At 43.6% G+C, this 21,134-nt stretch overlaps 1 protein-coding gene across 1 annotated transcript in view; it reads left to right on the forward strand.

Annotated features, from left to right (window-relative positions):
- Positions 1 to 21,134, forward strand: part of PITPNC1 (phosphatidylinositol transfer protein cytoplasmic 1) — a 257,331-nt gene that overhangs the window by 41,379 nt on the left and 194,818 nt on the right. The window lies entirely within an intron of this gene.

Below are 21,134 nucleotides of genomic sequence, written 5' to 3' on the forward strand. Positions count from 1 at the left end.
GGAATGACCTTGGTGTGTTTGGGCAAGGAGGCGAGAAAAGGTAAAGCTGGGTGTACCCAGGAGGAGAGCAGGAAGTAGTGAAGCAGGGGAGGGAGAAAGAAGGGAAGATGGGGGGAGGGTACCCAGCGCAGATGGTGCAGGGCTCTGGAGGGTGGCCAGGAAGTGTCCCCTTGCAGTGGGAGTCACTGGGAGTTATAAACAAGGGAGTGATATGACTTGACTTATATTTATTATATAATATATATCAAATACTACGTAACTATATATTTAGCTATATACAATTGTATGTAGTTTTTCTGTTTGCTGTGTGGAAAGTTGAGGTAACAGTGGGAACGGGTAAAAGTCAGGGGCGCAGGGGATTCTTGGACTTTCGTGGAGGCTGAGGTAAAGGGGCTTGTTCTGACAGCTTTTTGGGGGAAGATGGAGAATCAGTAGGGGGGTTTAATAGTGTCCCCTCAAAATTCACATCCACCTGGAACCTCAGAATGAGACCTTATTTGGAAACAGGGTCTTTGTAGATATGATTAGTTAAGGACCTCGAGATGAAATCATCCTGGGTTGAAATCCAATGACTGGTGTCCTTCTCAGAAGAGGAGAGGACACACAGAGGCACAGAAGATGCCAATGAAGACACAGGCAGATATTTGGAGTGATGCAGCCACAAGCCAAGGACTGTCAGGGCCACCAGAAGATGGAAGAGGAGAGAAAGGATTCTTCCCTAGAGCCTTCAGGGGAAGGGAGACCCTGCTGACACCTCGACTGTGGATTCCAGCCTCCAGAACTGCAGGGGAATCCATTTCTGTGGCTTCAAGCCATGTAGTCCATAGTACTCTGTTACAGAAGCCGCAGGAAACTAATACACCTCCTAAGGGTCTTTGGTTCAGGAGATTTGCACTGGCATGGGGGTGGGGGGCACGGTCTTACCAGGAGCGCCAGCAACTCTGTAGACATCCCTTGAAGTCAGAGAGGGCGGTATTAGCAGGAACTTGAAGGAGCTGGAGGAGCCCAGAGGAGGCTTCTGATGGATGTGATTGAATGAATCAGTGAATGAATGAATGAGTTAGTGAGTGAGTGAGTCAATGAGTGAGTGAATGAATGAATGAGTTAGTGAGTGAGTCAATGAGTGAGTGAATGAATGAATGAGTTAATGAGTGAGTGAGTCAATGAGTGCCTGCCCTTCAGGTCATTAAATACGATATATATAATTGGCCATCCAGGGGCGCCTGGGTGGCTCAGTCAGTTAAACGTCGGACTTCAGCTCAGGTCATGATCTTACAGCTCGTGAGTTCGAGCCCTGCGTTGGGCTCTGTGCCGACAGCTCAGAGCCTGGAGCCTGCTTCGGATTCTGTGTCTCCCTCTCTTCTGCCCCTCTACTGCTTTCTCCTTCAAAAATAAACATTAAAAAAAAAAATGGCCATCTATAGGGCGAGGGCTGAGCTAGTGAGTAGAGCCACCACCCCTTCTCCTATGTGCCCTCTAAACTCCTGTGAGTTGAAAAACCAGATTAATTAAGATCTTTGTTAGAATTCAGGTGAAGGGGACAGAGTGAGGGCCTCCTAAATGACTTTCTAATGCATAGAATGTGTGGGACTTAGAGTCTGGACTTTTAACATTGATTTTCTGAGCCCAGAGGTAATTTTTCTTTGCTCCCTTTTAAATGTCGGTCAGATAGGTCAAGTTAGGAGAAGTGGAGGAGACATCCAGAAGTGTAATCCTCTGCCCCAGCAACAAAAAGCAGTCCTGTTGCTGGTTTATTGCTCCTGGTTTTCGTTTCTTTGTGTTTTTTTTTTTTTTTTTTTAATTTTGTTTTTGTTTGGAGTTGAAAGTGCTGAAAAGGGACAGGAAACTCCAGGCCACGAGCATTTAATTTTGTTGTAACCCTGCCAGAGGTCTGCCCCCTCTGCTTCTATAAATTTCTCTTGGCCTGTCTTACAGAAAGTGTATATGGACTGAGATCAAGCTTTTTTTTTTTTTTTTTTTTTTTAATTAAATAAATAGACTGCACTCTCCTCTGTAAAACATGGGTCCAAATGGTGATGCCCTGGAAACCTGGCCTTTTGTCCTGGTGATTCAAATTCCTGGCTGTGTTTGGACACACAGTAGGTGCTGAATGAATGCCGTTTTTATCGACATCAGCGCTGAAATGGAAAAGTGGTTATGTATGGGTACCTGAACCTAGTCAATTTCTATATCAGTTTCTCTCCCGTGTAATTGATGAGCGTCCCAATGTTGATTTTTTTTTTAATCAAACACTGTATTTAGTTAATAAAAAAAAAAAAGCCCACAGAATAGAAATCAAAACAGCTGTGTTTGCTGTTGGCGTGGCTGTTCCCCTCCTCATCCTGGAGTATGTCATAACAGCACCACATTTGTAGCAACAAAAGTTTAGAAATAAAAAGGATGACTTTTCTCCCTGCAGCTACCAACGACAACCCACAGCCCCAGCTCATAGTATTTATTTAATTTTGTGTCTGGTAATGGGGCTCAGAGATAATTTTGTGAAGCAGATGTGTGAAGATCTGATCATTATGGAAGCTCATCTGTTACAAAAATAAATATATTCTCCAGCTTTGGGCAGGGGGCAAGACATTACTCTAAGACACTTCCTTTTTAAGTGTGCTTGCATATATTCATGGACGGCGTGGAATTTTTTGCAGCCCATTTTCCAGTTTACCACCTTTTGCCACATTTCTTGCTTGTAGGTATCCTGACCAGTGTTGAGGAAAAAAAGGAGGGCAAAGGAAAAAACAAAACAAACAACAATAACAACAACAAATGAAAGAAGCAAATAAAAAAACAACAACAAACACCTCTTTCCCAGTACGCAGTATAGACAGGAGGAAAGTGAAAAGTCAGCAGTGAAAACACAGGCTTCATTCAGGTTATTACAGGTCAATTGGCAGCCCGGAACAGAGCCAAACGGAGGGTGAGGCCAGTGAGACATGCCTCTTGGGTGCAAAAAAAACCTCATAAATAATATCTTAATATGGGACACTTAAAAAGTCATAATTCATGCAAATACTCCACGATGAACAAAGTATTAAAATGTTGAAGACGGGAATCTCACCCAGCACTGGCAACCTCGACCTCATTCGCTTCCCTCTAATTAAAAGTAGGGTCATCAAGAACTTGAAAGGAAAAGTTTCTCATTTCTCTAAACCTGCCTTTGCTCCTCCGGGTTTGAACTCTAGCTCCTTTACGACCAGCTTTGTGACTTCAGGCAAATGACTTAACCTCTCTGAGCGTCTTTTCGTAAAATGAAGATCACGCTATCCGTTGCAGGACTTCTGGTTGGGCTACAAATTATGTCTGTGCAGGGAGCCTGGGTGGCTCACTTGTTTAAGCATCAGACTTCAGCTCAGGTTATGGTCTCATGGTTTGTGAGTTCGTCGGGCCCTGTGCTGACAGTTTAGAGCTCGGAGCCTGCTTCAGATGCTGTGTCTCCCCCTCTTTCGCTGCCCCTCCTCCCCCCACCCCCTCCAGTCTCTCAAAAATAAATAAAAAAGACTTAAAAACATTTTTAAAAATGATGCCTGTGAAACACTGGGTGCATAGTAGTCTCCCAATAAACGATGGGAGCTGTGAGGGTTAATGCAGCTTTATTTTCACTTTGTAGGATGTAGCAGAGAATAGCCCCGCGCCTGTGCTTTGAACACTCATACATCGGTTCAACCCATTTCCTGTTTAGTCATGGCTTCTTGCCTGGGCCTTAGCCACGGGCCATAAGCTGTCATTTCAGTACCTCTTTCTCAGAGCAACTCAGCCTTCTGAAGCCATCCAGAAATCAGGTTTCACGGCGGCTTTTATTTATGAAGGTCTCCCTGGTCATTGTGAGTCTCTCTTGAGCGTATTTCCACACCTGATGATTCATCTCGATGATGCCTCACTCTTGTTGTCACTTGAACTGTCCATAGTCCTGAGCTGGCCTTTGATTTGCTCCATAGAGATGGAGTGAGCAAATGTTCTTACCACGCAAGGCTGAAGCTAACATGAGCAAGACTGCAAATCAGGGAAGGAGAGAGCGCAGTGGGAATCCAGTTAATACTTGATACAGAAAACTGTAAAGCAGCTCAGTTATTCTCTCCCAATTGTACAGGGTGGGCGGGAACAACCATTTTTCGGTCAGCCTTTCTTCTAATCTGATTGTGGCTGCAGAGACTATAAACTGAGCCTTCCCTTTCATTATTCTCCTCCTTAGTCCTCAGGATGCAAAATGAGATGGAAAGAGGACAGGAGAGTGTCACTCAAATAACTTGCTAGCTTTGTGTGTGGGGGGGGAGGGTCTTAGTTATCATTAATGGTTTATGTGTTTTGAATATTCATGAGTGACCCGCGCTTCATTGAGGGAGGTAATATGAAGGAAATACACATTTGGGCTTTCAGTCGTGTGTGCTTTGGATGTAAGCTCTTCTCTTCCGCTTAATGAATTAATAGGAACTTATTGAGTTGGGTGCAAAATGATACAAAAAACGAGGGGAATGGGATTTTTGCCCCTGAAGTATTCAGGATGTAGTTGGGTAGAATAAATTCTGCTTGAGCTGAGCACTGGGCTCACCCTCCCCGTCCTGCATTTCCCGCCCCCCCTCTCATTTCTGCCCTGGAAATGTTGCTTGAATCTGGCCTGTCCTCTTTCACCCTCTGGGCATTTGCTCTTGTGGTTTTTATTTTTGTTTTTCTTTAAGCTTTATTTATTTAAGTAATCTCTCCACCCAGTGTGAGGCCCGAACTCACTACCCGGAGATCTGGAGTCTGGAGGGAGTTGCTCGGATTGAGCTAGCCAGGTGCTTTTTAAGGGTGGTCCCTCCTCATTTACTGTCTGGGTCTATTGAGAGCCCTGCCGAGCCCTATTGGAGCCAGAGGCAAAGAAAGCTGTGTGTCCCTCTGTGCACTTATCAAAATATCCTCCCATATTGTGAACCAAGTGGGAAAAGTTAATAAAAGCTCTACAATATTAAACACACACACACACCAATATATATAAAGTCTGTCATGTTGTTCAATCTGTTCCCATATCACTGTCAGCTCTCTTAGACTCACCCAGTGGAGTTGGGGTGGGGGATGGGGAGTTGGGGGGAGGTTTGCACGGCCAGTTGCGTAAGGCAGGGTTGTAAAACAAACAGCAACAACCTGCCTTTATTGACAGTTTGGATTTTTGTTTTAATTGTGGGTTTTCTTGCATTACTTTTGAGTATTAAAGAAATACTGCATTAAAGTAATAGGCATCTGGATTGCTGGGCTTTCTGGCCCCCCCCTTGATTTCGTACCTCCCTCGTTCATACTAATCCTGGCTCCGGTCGCCTGTGAAAGCCCACTCCCGGCTGCCATGCACACAGCTTGGTTACCTTCCTAATAATCCTGCTGGTGATTATGTCCCTTGCGTGTCGACTCCTGATTGCCTGGGAGGTGAAATCCAACCCCCTTGGCTTGGCTTCAAGCCCTATCACAGCCCGGCCCCCACTCACCTCCCCAGGGCATCTGCCCCACCTGGCCCTGTTTTTCCTCACCAGGCCTCCACAAGACCTCACCTTGGCCCATGGCTGAGTCGTGCCTCTGTCCCCAAACTCCTGAACCTAAAATATCCCTGCTTAGCTCTTGAGTTCAACCTGCGATACCACCTTCTGGCGCGGCTGCGTTTCTGGGCTCCTCACGTGTGCTTAATTGCTCTGTTTCCCCCCACAGAAAACTGTTTGCTTCCACTAGGATTCCTCCATTGGCTCCTGTCCTCACCATTCCACTGTGATTTATCTGTTTACCTGTGTCCCTGGTTACACTGCCTGCTCTTTGAGGAGAGCAACCGGGCTTTCCTGTCAAATGAATAATGAATACGATTTTGGATACAGTGAAAAAAGCAGCGAGAGCTGCTGTGAAATAATCCATGAGAAACCGTAGCAGGCAGGGAGGGCCCTGGTCTTAAAATACGGAGTCCAATCTTAGTTCTGTCATTAGCTGGCTTTGTGATGCTAGTTATTTTCAGATTTTCACTGTGGAAACTTCCAAACATAAGCAAAAGTAGAGAACCCTATGATGAACCCGCGTGTACCCACTTGTATCTGTAACAGTCCGCCCAGGACCAGTGTGGCTTCGGGGGAGGCCGCGCCGCCCGCCCCCAGCCCGGGACGACCCGGGAGCAAACGCCAGACAACGTATTCTTCCGCGTAGAATTATTTCGGTAAGGACACTAAACTTGGAATTGATTGCAAGCTCACTATGAACCCGGTGCCAAGAAGAGTTCACAAAGGGTGGGGATCATGGGGAGGCCCTCTGCAGCAAGTCCTGAAGGATGGTTATGGATTTTGGCAAAGAAGTTCTGTTAGGTGGGAAGCTGTGAAATCATGTGAGCCGCGCACGGTCAGCAGATTGTTTTAGCTGGAGTGGGGCAGGGTGGGGAGCCGGGAATGGGGGGGAAGCCGAGCCGTGGAATGGAGGGGCTGACGGCCACCCCCCACCCCATGCTCCAGGGGCAGCCTTTTGGAGGTGTAGGGATAGGCTGGGAACCTTTTTGTTTTGGTTTTACATTTTGATATTTATTCATTCCTTTTTTTTTTTTTTTTTTTAAAGAAAGTTCTAGGCCCAACGTGGGGGCCTGGCAGCCAGGTGCCCCTATTTTCATTTTATGTTATGAGTTTTGTGTTACTCTTTTTTCTTTTTAAAAGTTTTTTTTTAATGTTTGTTTAGATTTGAGAGAGAGAGAGAGAGAGAGAGAGAGAGAGTGTGTGTGTGTGTGTGTGTGTGTGTGTGTGTGTGTGTGTGTGTGAGCGGGGGAGGGGCAGAGAGAGAGAGGGAGACACAGAATCCAAAGCAGGCTCCAAGCTCCGAGCTGAGGGCACAGAGCCCCACGCGGGGCTTGAACCCACGAACCGCGAGATCATGGCCTGAGCCGAAATTGGAAACTTAGCCAAATGAGCCACCTCGGCGCCCCCAGTTTTGTGTTACTCTGAATGGTTGCACTCACCCTTGGGTGAGAGGGGCCAAGGGTTGTACTCCTATTTATTGAACCCCCTTCAGCTCTGTCTCTGGGAGCATTTTCCTTCTTAGCTAGTTTCTCCTTTAACAGCAAAAGGGATGGGGCGCCTGGATGGCTCAGTGGGTTAAGTGTCTGACTTCAGCCCAGGTCATGATCTCGAGGTTCCTGGGTTCAAGCCCCGCATCGGGCTCTGTGCTGACAGCTCCGAGCCTGGAGCCTGCCTCGGTTTCTGTGTCTCCCTCTCTCTGACCTTCCCCACTCACACTCTGTCTCTCTCTCTCTCTCAAAAATAAACAAACATTAAAAAAATATATACACACAACAGAAAAAATAGCGAAAGGGATTATGACTGGCGCATTTGAAGGAACTGGCTCCTGTACCCACCGCGGGGCTCCCAAGGGGGGTGAGAAACGAGAAGTGTTCCACGCTCGGCCCTATGCTAAGGTGACCTGGCAGCTGGGCATTTTATCCCACTGGGTTTAATCCTTACTATGAATAACAGAGCGAAGCTTTGTTATTCATGGGGGTGGATTTCTGCTGCGGAGAGAATTAGCTGCAATCTTATTCCGAAGGTGCCTTCTGATGCCATGAGTTCTTTTGAACTGTGCATAAATAGCGGCCATTGTTTAGGTATTTGGAACATAAGGCTTAAATTGCTCTAGAAGTTTCAGTCGGACTCCAGATATCTTTGGTTGATTCCCTCTACCCCACACCCCCAAAGTAGTAGTTTTCTCCATATTGCTTTAGGGCCTGCCTCTTCAGCACCTTCTAGAACTAGGGCACAACCAATCCTTTCACTGGAGCTTTTTCTACCAAGAGAGGGGAGAAAAATTCTTCTGCCCCTACCCCCCCCAAAAGACTGGAAAATAAAAGTCTATGCAAGCTTAATCAGAATCTCACACAGAATTTAGGAATATGGTAAATAAATAATTTTGTTTCTGATTAAAATTTTTTTTAACGTTTATTTATTATTGAGAGACAGAGAGAGACAGAGCATGAGCATGGGAGGGGCAGAGAGAGGAGGAGACACAGAATCTGAAGCAGGCTCCAGGCTCTGAGCTGTCAGCACAGAGCTCCACGTGGGGCTCGAACTCACAAATGGGGGGATCATGACCTGAGCCGAAGTCAGATGCTTAACAGACTGAGCTCACCCAGGGGCCCCAAGATTATTTTAAATTTAAGTTTAGAAGAACAATATAGAGTGAATTTATTAATTTATTGCTCCCTGGAATCTCTTAGGAGGACAAGACATTTTAGAATCTCTAAAGGAAGAGTTGATTATTTATACAAATCTCAAAGCGCGCACACCCCAGTTCCCGAGCACAATATGCCTTTTGTGGAGGGGGTGCCCCTAGGAGCAGCAGATATGAAGCTTTCTTTGTCTTTGAAACAGAGAGAAACCCTTTTCTTTGAAGGTGTTTATTTTCTGAAATTTTTACCTGGGAGCTCACCTAACACATTGCTATTTTGTTACTGTTGTTGTATTTCTTTTTTTTTTTTTTTCCACGTAATGAGAATTTTTAAGATGTACTCTCTTAGCAACTTTCAAATATACGATCACCACTCTGTACACTCCGTCCCTAGGACTTACTTATTACATTGCCTTGCTCGAAAAGGCTTCTTGAAAATGGTTTGTGGGCTTAATCTGGGTGTTTCGGTTTTTGCTTTTCCTTTGGTCACTTCGGTCTCCACAGGTTTCTGAGCGTGTGGCCTTCTGTGCTTCCGCTTCCCAGAGTAAAAGTGATTTTCTCATCTGGGACCAGATGCACTCAGAACTGATGCAGTTTTCGCTGACTTAGAGGAGAGGGTTCAAGGCTTCCTCAGAACCCCAAAATCTGCCCTTTGTAGGCACTTCACACATGCTCTGGTTTCTGCTCTCATAATCTTCCCTCCGTTTCTCCCCTCTGCTGGGCCCGTCTAGAACCCCCACCGGCCCATTCTCTCCTCTCTTCCGTGGCCCTGTGATTCTAGTCCTAGTCGAAGGATGAGAGTTTCTGGTGCCAAGTCCCTTCTCATCGTTCACAGTCAACATCACCGCCAGGCCAGGCCGTCTTCACTGAACTGCAGAGGTGAGCACATCCATGATAGTATTTATTGCTCTGCTCCTTCAAGTGCTAACATTTTTATCTCTTTGCCCTTCCTCCTTGTCACCTGCACGTTGAGACCCAGGCAGTTAAAACCATTTGGTTGTACTTATTTAATTTGCGCCGACCTGCTAAGGGGGGGTCTGTGTTGACAGAGCAAAGTCCCTTCCCTTGTATTTTCTCCTCTTCCATGTTTGAGTTCGGAAAGGCTTGGCGTCTGGAAGACGTTCCAAGTGACCCAGAGAACTGCTTGTTTGATAGTGTTGATACACATTTGTCTTGAAGCCTGATGACACTGGGTATTGTTAATTTAATTTGGAGCCTGTCAGCTTCTGCATTCTAATCACTCATCTGAAGCCTCGCCGAGGACCCAAGATTGTTTGTGAAATTGCCATTGGAATAATCATAACACTTTTTTAAAGGGAGAAGGACTTTATTTTAAAGCTTATTTATTGAGAGAGAGAGAGAGAGTAAGAGAGAGAGAGAGAGAGAGAGAGAGAGAGAGAGAGAGAGAGAGAATGAGCCGGGGTGAGGAAGAGAGAGAGAGGGAGAGAGAGAATCTCAGGCAGTCTCCACACTCAGCAAAGAGCACGACTTGGGGCTCGATCCCATGAACTGTGAGATCACGACCTGGGCCGAAATCAAGAGTTTGACCCAGGAGCCCTGGATTTTGCATATTTTAATTACTTAACTGTTTATCTTTCTAGTAGTGAGGGTAGTCCATTAGCAGTGATTGCCAACAATTAAAATAACAAGCCAACTACAATAACACTTACACTCTCAGAAAATCCAACTGAAATCACACTTCGTTTTGCTTTCATGATTTAGAGGTAAATTTAGAATCAGTTTCATGATTCTTAACGGTATTTTCCAAACTAAGGACTTGCTGAATGTGTTTTTACTCTTGCTATTAAGTTAGATATTTAACTTATCAAGAAATCGCTACCTAAAAGTGGGCCAGAGGCCACATCTCATATCCTTCCTCCTCAGATGGAATATTGCACAGGGGACATTTTATTTTATTTTTGTTTTTTAAATGTTTATATATTTTGAGAGAAAGCGAGTGGCTGAGAGTGCACATATGAGCTGGGGAAAGGCCTCAGATGGAATATTGCACAGGGGACATTTTATTTTATTTTTGTTTTTTAAATGTTTATATATTTTGAGAGAAAGCGAGTGACTGAGAGTGCACACATGAGCTGGGGAAAGGCAGAGCGAGAGAGGGAGAGAGAGAGAATCCCAGAGAATCTGACAGTGCAGAGTCCGATGCAGGGCTTGAACCCAGGAACCACAAAATCATGACATGACCTGAGCCAAGTTAAGAGTCTGACGCTTGTGACTGACTGAACCTCCCAGGTGCCCCTGTACAGGGGACTTTTGAAAAGAAATTGTGGTTATATATATATATATATGTATATACATGTATATACATATATATACATATATATGTGTGTATATATGTATATATATGTATATACACGTATGTGTATATATGTATATATGTATATACACGTGTGTGTGTGTGTGTGTGTGTGTGTGTATATATATATATATATAAAACCTAAAATTTACCTTCGTAACCTTTTTTAAGTATACAGTTCACTGGCATTAAGTACATTCACAATATTGTGTAACCACCACCACTGTGCGTTTCCAGAACTTTTTCATCCTCCCAAATAGATATCCTGTCCCCATTAAACACGAACTCCCCCATTCTCCCTCCCCCTGACCCCTGTCAACCACCCCTTCTGCTTCCTGTCGCTATGAATTTGACTGTTTTCTTTTAGGTACCTCATATAGGTGGAATCATACCGTGTTTTTCTTTCGGGTCTGGATTATTTCACTTGGGATAATGCTTCCTGGGTTCCATGTTGTTGCGTGAATCAGAATTTCATTCCTTTTCAAGGCTGAAAAATACTCCATTGTCTGTATGTACCACATTCTGTGTATCAACATTCATCATCAGATGAATGGACAAGAGGCTTTTATTTAATTAATTTTTAAAAATGATTATTTATTTATTTATTTATTTATTTAAGTTCTCTGCCCAACGTAGGGCTCAAACTCATGACCCCAGGACCAAGAGTCACACGCTGTACCCATTGAGCCAGCCAAGGCACCCGACCAGAGACTTTTAAAACATTAGTTTTGCTCATCTGATTTAGCGCATGCGAGCTTGCACACGAGACTCCTGTGGGAAGTGGTATTAGATTTAATTATTAGGTAAAAGATTAACGGAAAGATTTTAAAACTGTGTTTACAGCTTTATTAATCGAGGTACAGTTGAGGTATAATAAACCACCCTGACTTAAAACGCACAGTCTGACGAGTCTTGCCACATGTACAACACCCGTGAAATCATCGCCCCAATCAAGGTAAAGAAATATTTGTCATCCCTAACGGTTTCCCGGTGCCCCTTTGAAGCCCATTTCTCACTTCCTACGCTGCCCCCGCGGGCTTCCATGTACACTACCTTTCTCAACCTTCCTGCAGGGGGTGGCCAAGCACCGAGGTGCTGGCCAAAGGGATGTGAGCAGAAGTGAGAGCACTCCTCCAGGCCCATCCTCCCACATGTGAGCCTTTCTCTCTTCCCGGTGTCCTGGCAGAACAGCAAAGGTGACCCACTTGTTGGTGACGGCAGAGCCCTCATCAGCCTGGATCTCTGCATGACTGTGTGGAGCAGGGTGCCCCATCCCATGGCCAGTGAACCTGTCCTTGGGTGCTGGTTGCAACAACTAGTATTACTTTAGCTAATACGGTGATATTCACAGAAGGGCGCCTGGGTGGCTCAGGCAGTTAAGCGCCCGACTTCGGCTCAGGTCACGATCTCGCCGTTGGTGAGTTCGGGCTCCGCGTCGGGCTCTGTGCTGACGGCTCAGAGCCTGGAGCCTGCTTCCAATTCTGTGTCTCCCTCTCCCTCTGCCCCTCCCCCACTCATGCTCTGTCTTTCTTTCTCAAAAATAAGTAAACATTAAAAGTATTAAAATAAAAAATATTCACAGAGCTCTTACAAACCGACAAGAAATAACCACACAACCCAGTATGTTAGGGTGACTGTAGTAATCATTTCAATACGTATACGTGTACTGTGTCATCATAGTTTTATTCCCTTTTATATGCAATTTTTCTTTAAAATAACAAAAATTTTCTCCTTTTTTTAAAAAAATTTTTAACGTTGATTCATTTTTGAGAGACACAGAGAGACAGAGCATGAATGGGGAAGGGCAGAGAAGGAGGGAGACACAGAATCCAAAGCGGGCTCCGGGCACCGAGCGGTCAGCACAGAGCCCGACTTGGGGCTCGAACTCACAGACTGCGAGATCATGACCTGAGCTGAAGTCGGTCGCTCAACCGATTGAGCCACCCAGGCGCCCCTAAATTTTTTTTTCTTTTTTTAACGTTTATTCATCTTTGAGAGACAGAGCATGAGCGGGGAAGGGGTAGAGAGAGGGAGACACAGAATCTGAAATGAGCTCCAGGCTCCAAGCTGTCAGCACAGAGCCCAACGTGGGTCTGGAACTCACGAACCATGAGATCATGACCTGAGTTGAAGTCAGACACTTAACCGACTGAGCCATCCAGGTGCCCTCAAATTTTCTTTTTAACAGGTGTCATTTGGAAGTCTCTCTTCCTTCTAATTTCCAGCTCTTCTTTCGCTTTGGGGGTCATTTCTTGAGCCCCTCCACTGTGCGAGGTGCTGACGGTATAATGATGAACAACCTCTACCCTGCCCTTGGGGAATTTTTTGTCTGGCAGGCCCATACAGACAGGTGGCCACCCAAGCAGAAGGCAGAGGGGAAGGTGGGAGACTCATTATTGGAGAAGGACCCTATTCACTGGCAGTGGATGGATGGGTGTGTGGGAGTGGGGGAAGGCCTGAGGAATGAAGGGTTCTAGGTTACATTCAGAGTTCTCTTACCCAAAAGGCTAGAAATGGACAGGAACAGAATCAAAGACCATCTACATAAGGGGGATCTGTAATGCTGCAGTCACTCCATTCCTAGGCATGATTTCCAGTAAATTATTTTCAAGTTTTACCATCAAAAATTCTTCCCTCCTATAACAGTAGAGCACAACTTGAACTCTCCTGGCCCGCAGATAGACAAAAGGTTGTGTGTATGAGGCGATCAACTTTCAAGCAATATTACCGTACATTGTACAACACAATTTCAAAATCTGTTCTGTGCACTATATTCTCATTTGTACATAATACAAAGAATATAATGAACTTGTCCATGATGGAAGAATAAAGTGTTGAATCTGGGCTTCCTGGCATTTAGTCCACTGTTCTGTCTACAATTCTTTGTTTTTTATTTTTTTTTTTAATTTTTAAAATTTTATTTTATTTTTTGAGAGATAGAGTGCGCATTGGGGAAGAGCAGAGAGAGAGGGGGACACAGAATCCGAGGCAGGCTCCAGGCTCCGAGCTGTCAGCACAGAGCCTGACGTGGGGCTCGAACCCATGAGCTGTGAGATCTCGCCCTTGAGCCAAAGTAGGGCGCCTAACCAACTGAGCCACCCAGGCACCCCTTTTTGTCTACAATTCCTAATGTCCTACAATTATCCTACTATTCCTGTATGTAATAGTGTATGAAATGTTTTGGTCACGTCATGTGTCAGCCATTGTTGGGCATTGGGAAGGTCCAGGAAGGTAAGTCTCTAGGCTGCTGATTTGCATAGTATATTATTGAAAGAATTGTAGAACTGTTGTGCATTTGGGTGGTTGTAGGTGAACTGAGGGGCCAATCTGACCTATCTACTCTGAACTTGAAGGAGCAGATTAATGCCCGTATTAGCAATATGAGTCTAAATTAGCAATATAGTCTAAATTGCCTCAGTCATGTCCTGTTGTTATACTCTCCAGTCTATATATTTGTCCCTAGTTTGATCATCATCTTTGGCATATTTGTTTTGTAATTACTAACTCTTTATAAAAATCTGTTAGCCGTCTGCTGGGAACAAACTGTCAGAATAGTAAGGGAGGAAAAGGCATTTTCTTAATGTCTCTGCAGGCATGATGTGGAAGGTAGACTCTTGCTGGCGTTTTTAATCTTGAGCCCTATCTACTTGCTGCTTGTATGAGTCCGTATGATTCTGAACTCACTTCAGTGGGTTTAGTGACCATATATATATATATATATATATATATACACACACACACACACATACATATATATATACGTACATATATATATAGTTTTATATCTATATGGTTATATATATATATATATATGTATATGTATGTGTGTGTGTATATATATATATATATATTTTTTTTTCTTTTCCCCCCTGCTAAGGATTCCCCAAGGCATAGCTTCAGCCCCAGACGCTTTTCAATTTTGCCACTGTGCACCGGATGTTTGTACCTGAATATCTTCACAACACCTCAAAAATCAACCCAAAGCAGGATTCATTGTGCCCTTCCCCCCAAACCAGCCTCTGGTCCTGTGTTCCTTGCCTTCTTCAGTGACACCACTGTCTTTGCAGGTGCTGGGACCAGAAGCCAGCTGTGTCTCTCTCCCACTACCTCATTAGAACCTAAAAGGCTCATTCTATCTTCCAAATGTCTCTTTGCTCTGACTTCTGCCACTTTCATTTTTGTCTTTCACCTGGACGCAGCGTCTTGGTTTTTTTTTTCCCCTGTCTCTAAGTCACGTTTTCACATAGGCTCCAGAGTTAGCTTTCCAAAACTCAAATTTGATAGTCACCTCCTTAAAATTCTTAATGACGTTTATCACCTGTGAGATGAAGTACCAACTTCCTAGCGACCCTTCCTGATTTCTTGCTTACCCTCCTGTGCACCCTGCCCTCCAGGATCACATATTTGTTCTCCTTCCTCAAATGCTACCTTAGTTTTCATTCCTTTTTTCGCCTTTGCACACTGTTAAATCCTCGCCTCCACGACACGTCCCTTACTCTAATATTATCGCACGGTTCTGTCTCTTGCAGAGCCTCCCCACCCTTTTTTCCACCTCAGGCAGTTAGCCGCCCCTCTGATCCTTGCGTTTGTTTACAGAGCTTTGTTGTGATGTAATCCGCGTACGGTTAATACACCCGTGGTCAGCGTGCCGATGAGCTCTAGTGAATGCGGACGTTTGTGCCACCATCACTACAACACAGTTCTATAACTTTCCATCATCCCCCAGATTTCCCTCATGGTTGTTTGTGGTCAGTCCTTGCTCTTGCCCCAATCCCAGGCAACCACTCATGTGCTTTCTGCCTCTGTGGTTTTGTCTTTTTCTAGAAATTTCATCTAAAATCATGGAGTACGTGGTCTTTTGAGAGTGGCTTCTTTCACTTAGGGTCCTGTTTTTGAGCTCAACCATGTTGTTGAGTGTATCAGTAGTCGGTTCCTTTTTACCTTGTGAGTAGTGTTCCATTGTATGGATGCACCCCATTTGTTTACCCATTCACCGGTTGATGGATATTTGGGTTGTTTCCAGTTTGGGGCTATTATAAAAATACTGCTGTGATCATTGGTCTGCAAGTCTTAGTGTGGACACATGCTTCCATTCCTCTTGCATAGATACTCAGGAGTAGAATTTCTGGGTCAGATGTTAAGTGTATGTTTAACGTTTGAAGAAAATTGCAGACTGTCTTCCAAAGTGGCTGTTACATGTTCTATTGCGGCGAGCAGCGTATAAGGGTTTTGGTTTCCCTACATCGTTGATGCCAATACTTGATGTTATCTGTCCTGTTGCTTATAGCTATCGTATTGGGTGTGTGGTGTTATCTCCCTGTAGTTTTGATTTGCATTTCCTGTGGTCTTTTAAAACTGCTTTGTATTCTAGAATGTATTGTATTGATATTTATCTTCTTCTAATCTGTGAGCTATTTTAGGGCTGATCCATCTATCTAGCAGAGCGCCATTGGGCAGGTACCTGTTAAATACTTAAGGTTTGTTGAAGGAATGAATGAGCAAACTGATACTTAGTATGAGTGGCCCATTCCCAGTCATTTCGGGTAACAGAAAACATTGATAAATTAACTCTTGAGATGATAGAAAAGTCAAGTTTCCTCCCCTGAACACATTTTTTTTTTTTTTGCCAGTTTCCAAGGAGCAATACCTTGACTGAAGTAAATTTTGCTTCCTTTCCTTTCCTTTCCTTTCCTTTCCTTTCCTTTCCTTTCCTTTCCTTCTCTCTCCTCTCTCCTCTCTCCTCTCTCCTCTCTCCTCTCTCCTCTCCTCTTCCCTTCCCTTCCCTTCCCTACCTTTCCCTTCTCTTCTCCTCTCTTTTTTCTTTTCTTTTTCACCCATCGGTGGGAATTAAAACATGTAGACAGAAACTTAATCTCTAAATGACTAAGAGCTTGTTGAATAGCTTGGGAGGGAGAGCCATTTGGATTATTGATTACTCCAAGTTCTGGGAGTGGGGGATTTCCACCAGTACTATGACTATCTGCCAGTTCTCCACTTCTCTCTCAGTTTGAGCAGAAGTCTGCAGACATTTTCTGTAAAGGGTCAAATAGTAACTATTCAGGTTTTGTGGGCCAAGAAACAATATCAAGGATGTTACATGGGCGCTTATATAATGAGAGACCGAACAAATCTCCATGAATTTTTGTTGATGAAATTCAAAACATATAAATAATCGGGTACGATTTTTTATAATACAGATTTATTAATGAGAATAGAATTTTGACGGGGGAGAATAACATTTTGCTTAGAGTTCAAAGGTAATGTTTCCTATCATCATGGTAGAAACGGGGCCTCGTTATCCAATAAAGCTTCCCTGAAAACACCATGGTCGTCTGTCTTGAGAATTCACCAGAATGTGCTGGCTCTGTTGGCTCTGATTGCGTTGGAAAACTTTTCACAGGGAGGAGCTGATTAACAGCATAGGCTCTGGGCTAAGACTCCTTGGGTTTGAATGCCTGCAGAGACTCAATAACTATGAGATCTTTGCCTACTTACAAACCTATCTAGAAGCTTCTGTTCCCTCATCTGTAAAATGAGTAATAGCACCTACTTCACAAGGATATTGTAAAGATTAAATACAGAGATTCAGAATGACATTTTGTAAATATTATTCTTCTCTTGATTTTCAGCCATGTAAAAATGGGAAAAACCATTGTTAACTCACGGACAGTACAAAAATGGGTGGAGGGCTGGGTTTGGCCTGCAGGACATAGTTTATGGGCCCCTGCAGTCGCGTATAAACTGAAATTATTGCCACTTATTTCGGAAATAATGATTACTTTTTTCTAATTGCAAAGCACCATATGCTCACTGGAGGAAATTTGGAAAACACAGAAATGCACAATAAAACAGAAGTCATCCAGAATCTCCATCATCCAAAGATGTTTTATTGGTAGCATGTCACCATATATCCCTACAGTCCATAGTGTTCATATGTAAACATATATTTCTTCTTTTATTTATTTGTTTGTTTTTTCTGTATTGAAATGTTTTTTAAAATGTTTATTTATTTTGAAAGAGAGAGAGAGAGAGAGAGAGAGAAAACGCTCGCGTGAGCAGGGGCGGGTCAGAGAGAGAGGGAGAGAGTGAATCTCAAGCAGGCACAGAGCCAGACTCGGAGCTTGAACTCACAAACCATGAGATCATGACCTGAGCCAAAATCAAGAGTTGGATGCTCAACCGACTGAGCCATCCAGGTGCCCCTCTATGATGTTATATTTTATTTTATTTTATTTTATTTTATTTTATTTTATTTTATTTTATTTTATTTTATTTTATTTTATTTTATTTTGAGAGAGAGGGAGAGAGAGAGAGCATGCGCACAGGAGGGCCGAGGGAAAGGGAGATGGAGAGAGAATCCCAAGTAGGCTTCATGCTGACAGTGTAGATAGAGCCCGATGTGGGGCTTGATCTCACGAGCTGTAAGATCATGACCTGAGCTGAAATCAAGAGTCAGATGCTTAACTGACTGAGCCACCCAGGCGCCCCAGTTTGTTTGCATTCATAGTAATTGTTGACATATTTTAGATAATTTCTCTTATTTCATGCTATTTCCAACACCTTTCCTTTGCTTTCTTTTTCTCTTTTCTTATCTCTTACTGAATTCAATTTTATCTATTCCTACCCCTCCTTTTTTTCTCTATTAGTTTTGTTGGCCTTAAATATTTAAGGTGCGCCCTTAATATTTAAGACTTAAATAACAGTTTAAAATTAATTATACCTCTGCCTGGTTTATTTTCTTTTTATTTAGTATTATAATTTCTCCCCAGTTTTGGTATTTTGTTGTCTTTGATCTTCTGCAGGCTGACTACAGTGCGTGTAGATTTATTTTGATTTATCCTGCTTAGAATTTGGTATTATTCTATACTTGGAGGATTTATGGCTTTCACAGTTCTGGAACATCCTATCCTTTAAAATATTGCTTCTCCTCGGGTACCTGGGTGGCTCAGTCAGTTAAGCATCCGACTTTGGCTCAGGTCATGATCTCACAGTTTGTGGGTTCGAGCCCTGTGTCGGGCTCTATGCTGGCAGCTCAGAGCCTGGAGCCTGCCTCGGATTCTGTGTCTTCCTCTCTCTCTCTGCTCCTCTCCTGCTCATGCTCTGTCTCTCTCTCAAAAATAAGTAAACATTAAAAATTTTTTAAAAATATTGCTTCCCTTTCATTTTAGCAACCATAAAATGTGCCTCCACATCTGGTGTGGGAAGCATAGTTGATTGACCCCCAGATGCCACATCTAAGGATTTACTCAAAAGCTATCTTCCCCTGGGATGCTCCCTGTTTTGGACTGAGTGTGATGGGGGTTCTAGTGCTGGCCTATTCCTGTAAGATGTTGGACTCCTCCAACGAGTGACTTTGGCTCAAGGGTTCTCAGCAATGTGGCCAAAAACTTTCTCAGAGTTGTGCTTCATTCTCAGTCTCATCCTTTCCAACATGCCTTTTTCCTCTTCCTCCTTTAGAAGTTATACCTACATCATGGTCTGCACGTCCTCCTTAGCTACTCCTGTTTTTCTCTAACATCCTTCCTTGGCATCTGCATCTTGGAGGATCCAAACTAATACAATTTCTATTTTGGTCATCTGGATCTTGCATTAAATTCATACGGACCTTCTCATTTTTCATGTACTCATTGTCCCTATTCTATGGTCATTCTTTCATGTCCCTTTCATCTCTCTGATCCGTTTGGTAATGTCCTCAAATCTGTGTTCCATTTTACTTAATTCTCTCTTCTTTTGTGTCTAGTCTGCTTTTTAAACTTTCTGTTGACTTTTTAATATCAATGTTTATAATAGTCATTTGTTGAAGTTCTATTGGGCGTATTTTTAAATCTGACTATTACCTTTTTCATATTTTTTTCCTCAGGGTTTTATTTTCTCCTTTATGTCTTTAATAGTTTTTCTTTTCTTTCTTTCTTTCTTTCTTCCTTTCTTTCTTTCTTTCTTTCTTTCTTTCTTTCTTTCTTTAAGAGAGAGCACAAGTTGGGGAGGGGGCAGAGGGAGAGAGAGAATCTTAGGGAGTCTCCACACTCAGTGTGGAGTCTGATATAGGGCTCGATTCCACGACCCTGGAATCATGATCTGAGTAGAAATCAAGAGTTGGACGTTCAACTGACTGAGCCATCCAGGTGCCCCATGTCTTTAATAGTTTTAAACATACTTACTTAGTATTCTCTGTTTCAAATTTTAATTTTATTATCCCAAGTTCCTGGACTTGTTTGTTGTGTTTGCTGTTTTCTGCTCATGGTATTTTATAATTTTAGATTTTCTTATAAGCTGATTTTTAGTGGGGATTATTTTTTTTCTGTGGGGATCTCATGTGGCCTGATAGTGGGACTTCTCCAGAACAATTTGCATTATTGTTCTAGAGATCCCATGAGCATCCCTGGCTTGGGACCAACGTTTCTGCTAATTTCTTAGTTTGGAATTTTTCCAATCATTATGCTCATGGTTTGGATCTGGGATATCCATTTTTTAGGGGAGAGTTTTGTTTGGTTTTTATCTTCCCTTTAGAGCCCAGGGACCTATGAAATTGTCGTCTTGGACCCTTTTCCCAGGGGAAGAGTTTTCCCCCTTAATCTTCACTGAGGAAGCAATCCTTGGAGGATTCTGCCTCTCCTGAAGGGTGTTAGTTCTAGCTCTGCTTATGGCCGCTCAAGGTTTTATCTCCTTTGTCCACTTGGGTTTTAAAATCCAAGTCTGTAAGTTACCAAAGCAGCCTTAGGATTAGCTCACTTGCTTTCACTCACTTTTTCCCCTTTTCAGGTCATATTTTACCCAGCATTCCTATGTGTTTGTAGCGAGAAGTTTTTTGTTTTTTCAAATATCTTAGCCTATCACCATATTGTTGAATCAGAAGCCCTATTTACCACATTCAGTTCTTTTTTTTTTCCCCCTAACTTTTTAAGGTTTATTCATTTTTCGGAGACAGAGACAGAGCGTGAGTGGGGAGGGGCAGAGAGGGAGACAGAGAAGCTGAAGCAGGCTCTAGGCTCTGAGCTATCAGCACAGAGCTGGACTCGGGGCTCAAACTCACAGACCGTGAGATCATGACCTAGGCTGAAGTCTCATGCTTAATCAACTGAGCCACCCAGACTGACCCCCCCCCCCCCGCCTCCCACCCCCCGCCACATTCAGTTCTATGCTTCAAGCCTTCTCTGGGCACCAGTTTCTAAGCAGTGTCATTAGTGAAACCCATAAACTCACTCATGATTAGAAAACCCGGGCCTTTGATTGTGTTGAGACTGTAGATCTATAGTGTATCTTGAAGGGTTTGGAAAGATGACCTTTATCTTCCAATCTGTGGTAACTTCATTGGTAAATCACGAAGCCCTTTAAGATTTTACAAATAGAACTGACACTTAGAAAGTGATGATGGGGAGGGAGGGGGTGCCTGGGTGGCTCAGTTGGTTGAGCATCTGACTTTGGCCTGGGTCATAATCTTGCCATTCCCAGGTTCGAGCTCCACGTTGGGGTCTGTGCTTGACAGCTCAGAGCCTGGAGCCTGTTTGGATTCTGTGTCCTACTCTCTCTCTCTCCCTCTCTCTCTCTCTCTCTCTCTCTCTCTCTCTGCCCCTCCCCCACTTGTGCTCTGTCTCTTCCTCTCTCTCTCTCAAAAATAAATAAACACTAAAAAAATTAAAATGATAATGGGGGTGCTTGGGTGGCTAAG

Source organism: Lynx rufus, unplaced genomic scaffold, assembly GCF_022079265.1.
Source record: "Lynx rufus isolate CCGP_SWC_20201006 ecotype Redwood Valley unplaced genomic scaffold, mLynRuf1.p SCAF_18, whole genome shotgun sequence".
In the NCBI taxonomy this organism is placed as follows: Eukaryota; Metazoa; Chordata; class Mammalia; order Carnivora; family Felidae; genus Lynx; species Lynx rufus.